We start from the raw sequence: 11,728 nt of genomic DNA, 5'->3' as shown, positions 1-11,728 counted from the left end.
CATTTGTGTAGCAGTTTAAGGAGGTGCTTCTATGAAAGGCTAACAGTGGATACTTTTAAAGGTTTACTTTTTAGGGCTGTCACAATAATTACTTTTTGTTGGGTGATATATTGACACAGAAACCAGTGGGATTAATGAAACACAGTCATTTTATTTACATAGAAAAAATGTAAAAACAGTGCAGTGGAATGCAAAAAATACATTCTGGATGTATTCTTTCGTAAACTTTTTATAGTCTTGACAAAATAGATTATTGTTGGAAAGGTCTGAGTATCAGTATTGAGAGAGAGATGTCCTTGTCGTGTTCCATATCACTCTCAGTCTTAACATTAACTAAAACAAAATGCTATTTAATTAATTTTTTATTTTCCAGTTTGTAATGTGAGAAAAGGTAAAGGTTTTCACAGGGTATGTGTGTTAAAATGTAATTTGCTTGCTTTCAAGGACAGACCATATACAGATTCTTGAATGGCATTTGCATAAGCTATATTTCTGTTACGGGGAGTGAATGACGAGAGGCGAACGGATCCATGTGCGAGCTTTATTTAAACAAACAAGACAGATACAGGGTCGAGCAGGCAGGGTCGAGACAGGAGCAGACAGGTGTGTAACAGGCAGACGAAGAGAATAAACCGATAAACCAGAGCGATAATCCACAAGGCAGGCGGCTAGACAGACGTAAACGAGAAAACCAGGCGGGAGATCAAAAACCAGGAACTTGGAGCAGGAACTAGGAATACAACAATACAATAATTCAACGATTCAACAATCCATGAAGTGCACTGGGGAGGACCGGGGTTTTTATAGAACGCCTGATTGGTCACGGGGGCTGACGCAATCAGAGCGGTGGAGGATGGGAGATGCAGTCCGAGATGTAAAGTAACAGTCAGAGTGTGTAGGTGAAGCGAGAGTGACCTCTGGTGGTGAGTGGACAACGGGACAACGACCAGATTCGTGACAATTTCATTCTGCCACTCTCACATACTTCCATTTTCCTTTCGCATCCATGCATTTCTCTTCTCACACACGTCCACTGTATTTGCGCAGGCATGCATTTCTATTGTCATATACTTCCATTGTCCATTCACATGCATGCTGCTGTGGCAGAGCAAGTCCTTAGACTTGCTACTGCCAATACATCCACAACATGCTGCTGTGAGCATGTAAGAAATACTTAAAGCACATATAACATACATGAATTAAACCCCCACAAAGCAGGAGACACAGAATGGACAATACAAGCCAAAAACAAGACCAAAACACCCCCCAACAAGCAGATTTATCGCCAAGACTAGCTTAATGCTAGTGACTATGTGAGCCATTGCTACACAGAGCTTTTAGTTAGCTGTTAGAGAACTTTTCCAAACCCGTAAGACTTTTGTTCATCTTCGGAACACAATTTAAGATATTTTTTTTGAAATCTGAGAATTCTCTGACCGTCCCATAAACAGGAAGGGTACTACCATGTTCAAGGCCCAGAAAAATCGCAAAATGGTCGACAAAGTAGTCCATGTGACATCAGTGGTTCAACTGTAATTTTACAAAGCTACAAGAATACATTTTGTGCATATGGAAAAAAAAAAAATAACGACTTTATTCCACATTTTTGTCTCTACTTCTTCACTTGTGGATGTGCGTTTACGAGAGTACATTACCACAACGCATGCATGTGGCGGCACCGGCGCTGACCCAGATCCGGAGTTATGCCATTGAACACATGCGCTGTGCCTTGTTTACACATTTATTGGAATCTATTGATCTGGGTCAGAGTCACCACACACATGCATCGAGCACTCTCGTGAACGTGCATCCACAAGTGACGCGGTAGAGACGAAAATGTGGAATAAAGTTGTTATTTTTGTTTTCACACACACACACACAAAAAAGGTATTCTTGTAGCTTCGTAAAATTACCGTTGAACCACTGATGTCAATCATCTTGGTACTTTTTTGGGCCTTGAGCGTGGTAGTATTCTTGCTGTCTATGGGAGGGTCAGAGACTCTCGGATTTCATCAAAAATATCTTAAATTATGTTCCGAAGATGAACGAAGGTCTTGAGGGTGAATAAATAATGACAGAACTTTGGTTTTGTAAAGATTTTTTGTAAAAAGTTTGTTTCACAACAGCAAATTAGCAAGTTTAACAGTGGCGGCTGGTGCTAACAAAATTTTGGGGGGCGCAAACAACTGAAAAAAATAAAAAATAAACCGTTAGTAATACAGGAGTGAAAAAAAATAATTATTAAGGTGATGTATTAAAAAAAAAAACAAAAAAAAAACAAAAACTAAAATACGACTGCTAATAAATGTACCACAAATCAGTGAATTTTAGTTCAAATTGGGTTTATTATCAGTAATGAAGTAATCAATATAATCATTAAACACACACACACAGAAATGTTGCCTAATCACTGGCCAGTAGTACTACTTGAAAACAAATTTTGCTCTCCTTTCTTTCTGGCTTGCAAATTTCTTAATGACCTTCTGGTTAAAGTCAGTCATCTCAGTCACCAGTCTCTTCTCTATTGACAGCATGGCCAATGCATTCAGCCTCTCTTGGGTCATGCTATTTCTCAGAAAGGTTTTAATTCTTTTCAAGGTTGAGAAGCACCTCTCAGCTTCTGCTGTGGTCATGGGTGTGGTTACAAGAATCTTTAGGAGAGTTACAGTCTCTGAAAAGACTTCCTCAAGATTGTTCTCCATAAACAGCTGGAGTAAGTCCAAAGCACCACAACAGGCTCTGAACTCTTCCTTGCAGTAGATGAGACTAAGCTCTGTCTTCAGCTTACTTCCGTTGAGCACTGGATAGGCCTTCAGAGTCCTGCTTAGTGCATCTTCAGGAAATGCCATTGTATACTTCTCAAACCTGTCTGCTTGCAGCAAGGTGGCACTAACGAGGTGGTCTGTGAAGGAGAACCTTTCCAATGTGTGTCTGAGTATGGTATCACAGACTTAAAGGATAAAAACAAAAATTATGTAGTTATGACAAAGTGTCAATTTCAACTGCTACATTTAAAATGACCAATTTAAGTTATAAAGGGTGACCAGTTTTAGTGTTTGAATCCATAATTTATCAAAACTTCATAAACATGTCAAGCTTCATGAACTTTTGACATCAATTTTTAAAATGCCAGCCATTTATTTTAATCAGATTCAGAGATGAAGGCCGTAATACTAAAGTTGTCCACAAGAGGGAACAGAAGAATAACAAATCCTTTTAGATCATAGTTTAAAGACTGTAAATGGTTAAGAACATCACCTAGTAAAAAAAAATAATGCATATACATTTATTATAGTTTCATAAAGCCCAATATAACCAGCTTATAATCAACAAAACTGATCTCCAAAATACTTATTAACTTTTTTAAAATAATGCTTCTATAATGATACACTTAAAGACTCTTATTTGAAAAGAGACCTGGTCATTGTATCATCATTGTATCATCTACACAAGCCATTGTGCTTGCAACAAATTAAACTGCATTGTTTCAGTTACCATCTGTGGGTAACTGTAAATATCTGTGGGTAACTGTAAATACCCCCCAAAAAAAAAAAAAAAAAAAACAGCCCAAGTTGTGATTTGTTTCAGACTACTTTTGACGATGGAATTGAGAAAAATCAAGCAATAGTGTTATAGTCAGACAATGTAAGTCACTTAAAGGGGTCATCGGATGCTAAGTTGACTTTTTCATGCTGTTTGAACATTAATGTGTGTTGGCAGTGTATGTACAAATCTACCCTGTAATGATAAAAATCCATGCAGTGGTTTTTAATTAACCTGTAAAAATAATATCCCCTTTTTCAAATCGACCCGTTCTCAGATGCCTGTCGTTGTTGCGTCACACCCACAGAGGCCGCTCCCACGATAGTTGATTGACATGAGCGATTTACCTCGAATCAGCTGTAACAGTCCGCCCTCTTTGTTTTGATGCTGGAGCAGGGTTGTAAATTAGACAAGAATATCTCCGATTGAGCGATTGAGGTGTTGTGTTGCTGGATGTAATAATGAACATAGTGGTCATCATTTACTCCCGACATCTGAGCCGCTGAAGATGCAGTAGATTACGTTTGTTTGTGAAGGAAATGCGCCTCCCGATCTACATATATCCGTCTGTGTTCACGCAAATCATTCGTGATCCAGCTTCACTTACAGCAGAAGTGAGTATAAGGGTTTTTTTTTTATGGATCTTTGCAATCGCCTTTCCTTATAACGTGGTAGTTTAGCGGCTAAACGCAGCTACATGCGGCTAATGTAAACAATAGCATCTTTCCACAGAAAGAAGAGAGGGGCGGGGCGAGCAGAGCTCATTTGCATTTAAAGGAACAACCCCTTAGAATGAGATGATTTTTGCAGAGCTCATTTTGACAAGGTAAAAAGGGTGTTTTTTTAAAAAACCATTGAGAATTTTTAATCAAAGTATATTAGAAACTTTTCATTAAGACCCTAAAGAGTCATATCAACTTGTGGAAAATGGGCATCCGATGACCCCTTTAATAATAACTTCTTGTTCATTTAACTGATGTATTATATCAATATCAATAATATGAAGCGTTATTTGTTTTCCTTGCCTTTCTGAATACAAATATATATTAGTGTATTTGTAATATGGTAAATGTGTGGGGGGAGGGCTGAGCCCATTCAGAACTGCTGGAGCCCAGAGGGGAGCGTCGGCGGATATTAAAGAGAAAACCGATTTTCATTCAAACAAATCGATGTAAACTACACATTTGAGTTAATCCATAAAATCGATTTATCGGCCAGCCCTAATAGGCCTATCGAAAAATCTAAATTTTTGACAACGCTAATGAGGTGTAGCAAGCTATAGCCTAAGCCATCCCTTTCTGATTTAACTATTACAGTAACAGATGTGACTGACTATATCATATCTAGATAAATATGTCTAGATATCTATATCATATCTAGCAAGTTAGTACAATTTACGTTTTTCTGAATAATGCACGTTATTTACATTAATATGACGCACAATTTATTGATTACAGTTATTTTATTTCACCAAAACTACACACATTTTAGACTGTGAAAACAAATATTAAGCTTCATCAACTATTCAGTTTCGCGGAACAGTTGTATTATTACCTCATCTGCTCCTCAAAATAATGAATGAATGACGACAGTGCAGTGGCGGGATTAACACTTGCCGTCTGACAACAGTCTCACCTGCCGGTAGAAACAGGTACTGCTGAACAGCTGACTATTTAAATACCCGACACAAAAGCTGCGTTAAGTGGAATGCGCGTGATGTAAGCCGCAATCTATCACAACCAGACTGCTTTTCATTATGGACAGGCGAATTTTAAGTACTTGGATAACAAAATAAATGTTATACAACCTATTTTATTTTAAGTGCAACATATTCCAAAAGATCAGGGGCTTTTGACAATACATCAGGGGGTTAAGCCCCCAAAGCCCCCCCTCGCAACGCCACTGGTGTAGGCGCGACCGCGATCACTTGATTGCTGATGAATTTGCAAGTACGGTCGATCTGGTCCAAGCTCCTTGATTCTTTTTTTTTTCTTCATCCAAACGCCTTGTGAACGGGTATCTTTGTAAAGATAAAACCGAATTTTCTTTCATCTCGAGAAATTGGCTTGCTTCCACATTGATTAATACCTGTCAGTCAACTGATGAGCTGCTGCTGAGCGGAATGAGAACAGTCCAATCACATAAGGCCAATTATATAAAAACAAATATTGATTCGCTCTCAACAAAAGTGGGAGGGATCGGGGCGCAAAGCTCAGCCTGAGCCCAGCGCCCCAAGGACAATTTGAAACAAGCCAATTAGAGCTTAGCCTCAATCACATGCTTTTCAAAAGTTTGTGTACCTACATAGACACTCATTAGTCCGGCGCCCCGCACACACGTATGAAAGAAATATAGTTTAGATTTTTTTTTTTCAATAAATGGTAATATGATTAACAGTAGAATAATATGACTAACCTTAAATAATTTTATTTTGTTAATATTTGCGATATATATTTAACTTATTCCCAGCTAACAATTTTTGGTTCCCAGAACGTTCTGGGAACCAAAACCTAACGTTCCCTGAACGTTCTGGGAACCAAAAATTGTTAGCTGGGAATAAGTTACCGAGAACGTTCCCTATTGGTTAGCCAGGAAAGTTTTCTTAACGTAAATAGAACGTTCCCTGCAGGTTAGGGGAACGTTAATATAATATTTGAGAATATTTGTTGAAAACTTTTTTTTTTTTTGCTTTCAAACTCAGTTCATTAACCTGTTTAATATGAATAATATCACTTAAGACTAGCCAGGAAAGTTTTCTTAACGTAAATAGAACGTTCCCTGTAGGTTAGGGGAACGTTCTGGGAACCTACAGGGAACGTTCTGGGAACGTTCTCAGAACGTTTCGGGAATGTTCCCGATAGGTTCCCAGAACGTTCCCCTAACCTGCAGGGAACGTTCTATTTACGTTAAGAAAACTTTCCTGGCTAACCAATAGGGAACGTTTTATTTATGTTCCTAGAAGGTTCCCTGAAAGTTCTCTGAAGGTTCCCTGAAAGTTCTCTGAAGGTTCCGAGAACGTTCTCCTAACCTCTTCACTCCGATACCGCTGCCGTATGTCAGCACTCCCGCGTCCCGTAGTAAGCAGCATGGAAGACGGACGCATGTGGACCTCAATAATCACTACTACAAACCATGTCTTGTTTTAAACTATTGTTTAATCCTTACAGATATTTAGAGCACATTTAGCCACCATAAAATGACATTAAATTATCCTTTAATATCCTAGATTTGTTTTATTCGTTAATATATAAGATTAGAAGTACCATAACCCAGATTTTGTTTATTAAAGCAAAATATTGGATTTTAAAAATGTGAATTTTATTTTTACAGACATTGAAAACGAATAACATTTATTTTACTTTACTTAGAATAATATTACATTCGTTTCTTACCACTGAATTAACGACGATGTGCTTCTCTCTTTTGGTCAGTACACAAAAACTTCTCCGTTAACATCATGTTCTCTTCAATTAGACGTGTCAAATTTCCCTGAAATCACAATATTTACTCTCGTATATATATATTAATTATAAGTAATTATTAATTAAAGCGATCAATCAACGAATGTTAGTCAGTCAGTAAAACGAAATGACCGTTAATTTTTAAATTACGCGGGTGCGCGGCTTTCTGTGGAAGGCAGGATTGAGCGCGTGCTAGAGAAGCGCGTGCAGATCAGAGGCGCGCAGAAAAGAAATATACAAACAAACCCAGTGTTAATGATATGATTTTCTGACTACGCTTAACCTTGGCTTAATTGGAATTATATTATAATAATATTATAATTTATAATTATATTATAATATAATATAATTTGTTATGTTTGTGTTTGCATTTATGTTTGAGTTTGAGTTCGCATGCTTTGTGTTTGTGTTTGCATTTGAGTTTGCATGCATGTTTGTGTTTGCATGTGTCTTTGTTTGTGTTTGCATTTGTGTTTGCATGTGTCTTTGTCTTTTTGTGTTTGTGTGTGTTTGTTTTAGTTGCATGTATGTTTGCGTTTGCATTTATGTTTACCATTTTGTGTTTGAGTTTGTATGTTTGCATGTTTGTTTGTGTTTGCATTTGAGTTTGCATGTATGTTTGTGTTTGCATTTGTTTGCATTTGTGTTTGCATGTGTCTTTGTCTTTTTGTGTGTGTGTGTGTGTTTGTTTGTTTTAGTTGCATGTATGTTTGCGTTTGCATTTATGTTTACCATTTTGTGTTTGAGTTTGTATGTTTGCATGTTTGTTTGTGTTTGCATTTGAGTTTGCATGTGTCATTGTCTTTTTGTGTTTGTTTTAGTTGCATGTATGTTTGCGTTTGCATTTATGTTTACCATTTTGTGTTTCAGTTTGTATGTATGTTTGCATGTTTGTTTGTGTTTGCATTTGAGTTTGCATGTATGTTTGTGTTTGCATGTGTCTTTGTCTTTTTGTGTTTGTTTTTTGCATGTTCGTGTTTTCATACATGTTTGTGTTGTAGTTTGCATGTGTGTGTGTGTGTTTGTGTTTTTAGTTGCATGTATTTTTGCATTTGTCTGTTTTTGTGTTTGTTTTTTGCGTGCGTGTGTGTGTGTGTGTTTGTGTTTTAGTTGCATGTATGTTTGCGTTTGCATTTGTTTGCGTTTGAGTTTGCATGTATGTTTGTGTTTGTGTTTGTGGGAGTGTTTGTGTATGTGTCTGCGCTTGTGTTGAGGATTGAAAAATCTAGGAGTGAATATAAAGAAATAACAAATGTAACTAAACTAACAATATTCACTAAAATGAAACAAGAATTTTCCAACAGCATACACCAGTTTATTAAAACAACCTCTTTGGTTTATTGGGCTGCGGGGGTACAAGCTATTTACATTTCATGTGATGTTAAGTTTAGACGATTAACTACATGCACGTGAAAGTGTGTTTTAACTACCAGTCTTACAGGGGAAGAAAATCAGTGAGGACTCCTCTCTTGTTTTTATTGTGCAGCGTGGAACAAAACATTTGCATTCATCTTGATATTTAACTACCTACATGTACATATGTGCGTTTCAGCTGATTTAACAGACCGTAAGGTCTGACAAAAATTAAAGAGTGATTAAATAAATTAAATTAATAAAGTGCGAATAACTAAATAAAATAAATTAAAATAAAGAAACATTTTCCTGTGGCTTAAGAGGAGTTTGTTTGAAAGGAAACTGGTATGATCTTTAAAATGAAAAACTACTTGTATTATTGTTAAAACGGGAAGAATGCTTTCGTCAGTTAAGAATTGTCATAGATTTATTAACCCTTTAACTGTCACTCCCATTTTGAACATAGACGTGAAAATGTTAAATATGTTAAAAACCCAAACTTAAATTTTTATAATTCATGAACGAAAACATTTTGTAATATGATTTTGATGTACATTTTCCATGGTAATGCAATGTCTGATTTTAAAATGGTTTTCAAAGGATAAATTTTGAGATCCTAAGTTTTCAATTGATATATAATTTCTTACAATTTCTAAAACATTTTAGGGAAAAAGCCTGCGAATAAAGTCTTTTTTGTGAGGTCAGAACTCCTGTTATGATGTAGATTTTTGAGGTGCACTCTTGTCATAAATGAATCTATTACTTTGCCTACATAAGTTGTAGCACAAACAGTGGCCAAATATCTATTTAGGTGTCTTAGACCTTTCCAACGATATACAGTTTTGTCATGATTAGATTAGGATCTATTTGTTATATGGTGAAGTAAACTTAGGCGTCCCAGCTGAGCGGACGGGTGAGTGTTTAATAAAAGTCTTTTAATTTTAAGAATATTATTTTCTTTAATTCTTTTACCATACATTTAAATCCTAGTGTTGGTGGGGAGAGAGCTAGAGTAAGGGGGTTAGAGAGAGAGAGAGACAGAGAACGGGGCCTCACCCACACACGCAGACTGGGGGGAAAGTGTGAGCAAGGGGAAACAGAGAGTGAAACACAGGGGTAGTGGGGGGAGGGGAAAGGTCAAAAGGTCAAAGCCATAAATCTTTTTTGTCATAAGCAACACTACTGGCGTGCGTCGCTCCTGTACCACCCTCCGAGGGAAAGACGGTGCTCGCTCCCCGGGATCCCGATGGATTTGATGAGCTCGGCGATGGTGGTGGGGTTCGTCATCCCTACCACCCGCCTGGTGGATGGTAGGAGAGCTCGGAGCAGCCGGTCGATCGTTACGCGTTAGGCTACCTGATTAGCCATGGGCGTTCCCTCCAGGAGCCAGTGTTGTGTGAGCCGGGCGAGCTCAACATTCACGGAACTCCCATTCACGGAACAGCTGAGTGGCAGAGATGGAGGATAAACCTAGACGGAACGCGAGGCGGAGAGCGGCGAGCTCATCTTCGACTTTTTTCCTGCCGCGTGGCGATGTGCTCGACAATTTGTTGTTGCCGTACACTTATTTCAGTGTGGCATTTAAGCAGGTCTTCCATGTTGGGGAGGGAGTGCCATCTCTTTTCGGTGCGGGTTGACTGTACGGGGAATACAGAAAAGGAAAAAAAAAATATATATATATCAGTGCATTCAGGGGTGGTGGGTTGGTGATTCTCCACTTTATGCTCGCATTCTCCACCAGTGTGGCGAGGTGAAGAATCACAACAAAAAAAACTAGGCATCACGTTGGTTTCACGCGGATTACTTTATCACAGAATATTTGTTTTTGATAAGACTTGATTTATTTAAAAGTAGAGATATCAAGCTTTCTATAGATATATCTCTCCTGCCTGTGTGTCGAATATTCACTGAGTTTAGGTTCATTTTATTGACGCATTTCTAAAAGCCGTTCGCAGAGACAGTGAAGACTGAGAAAGCACCCTGTTTATTTTCTTTAATTTAAAGCAGCACATAGTTCAGTTTTTATTGTGAGTGTGCTCAAAAAAAGTATACACTTAATGGTTTCTAATGATGTATAACACTTATTTGTGTGACCAAAATGACGGAGTATTTTTAGTGTCTTTTGCACTGATCTTAAAAAACATGAGCTGATCACGCCCGCGTGATCGTTGACCCCAGGGGGTTAAACCATTTTTAGCTGATGAAAATACCAGTGGCCTAAGACTTTTGCACAGTACTGTATGTAGGTAGTCACAAGCACCTAAATGGGCCATGGTTTATTGCAAATTTTAAAGCAAAAGTAAAGTAAAGTAAAAAAAAAAAAAAAAAAAAAAAAGGGCTCATTCTGCAGAACATACACACAACTAATTTTCAACTCATCAATCAGTCAATCAATCCAAGGTAGTCACAAGCAACTAAATGGGCTATTGTTTATTGCCTGTAATTTTGCAGCCTAAACAGAACAGATGCAAATGGATCAATTCAGGAAAGAATTGTTCAGTGTGACTTGCAAAACAATTCTTGTTATATTCAATACCGGCTAATGAATCTGAAGTCTCACACAAAAGCTTACTTCCACATTGAAATATTAGGTGGATAGTCAGTATGTGTAATTGCGAATTCAAAAGTGAAAAGCAAATGCACAATAGTTAATATTGATACACAATATAATGCCCAACTATATAACTGTGAGAAAATGTGAAAACTTTAAAAATGAAATTTGTAATCATGTCAAAAGAATCAATCCTTACCTTGATGTGCTGAACTGTTTTCTCAAACTCTCTTTTAATGTTTTCTTTATGTTTGAGTTTCTCTTTTAAGGACTTCAGTGCAGTATTGAGCTTATCCTAGATTTTGAAGGAAATGCATAGCGTACATTAATACACCGTATAAAGCAAAACTGTGCTGAGAAATGTATATCAAGCTCTTATCCTTGCAAATAAATCAATCTTACCTTATATGATGGAACAGCTTCACTAATGGGTCTTAATGTGTGATTGATGTGTTTATGTGAAGTAAAGCAGACTAAACACGCAGGCTGTTTGTCCTCCAGACAGAAGAGTTTGAGTTTCTCACTGTGTAAACTGCAGATCTCCTCAGACCCTGATGAACCCATTTCTCTCCGTCAGGAACGACTCACACAAGTTTTTTAATGCACGATTTGGAAGACGGTCAGGTTTTGAGGATCTTCTCCTGCAGAAAGGACACTCCTGAGTTTCCTCAACCTCCTGATGTCAAGTAGGGCTCGCTGCAGTCTGCGGTGGACATCCAACCCCGCCCACATCCACGCATGACGTCAGACACCACGCTCATCGCCGATACAACCCCGCCCGCGTACGAGCGTGACGTCGAAAGTCACGCCCATATCAATA

Source organism: Labeo rohita, unplaced genomic scaffold, assembly GCF_022985175.1.
Source record: "Labeo rohita strain BAU-BD-2019 unplaced genomic scaffold, IGBB_LRoh.1.0 scaffold_365, whole genome shotgun sequence".
In the NCBI taxonomy this organism is placed as follows: domain Eukaryota; kingdom Metazoa; phylum Chordata; class Actinopteri; order Cypriniformes; family Cyprinidae; genus Labeo; species Labeo rohita.
The sequence above is the reverse complement of the archived record's forward strand: the minus strand, read 5'-3'. Positions refer to the sequence as shown.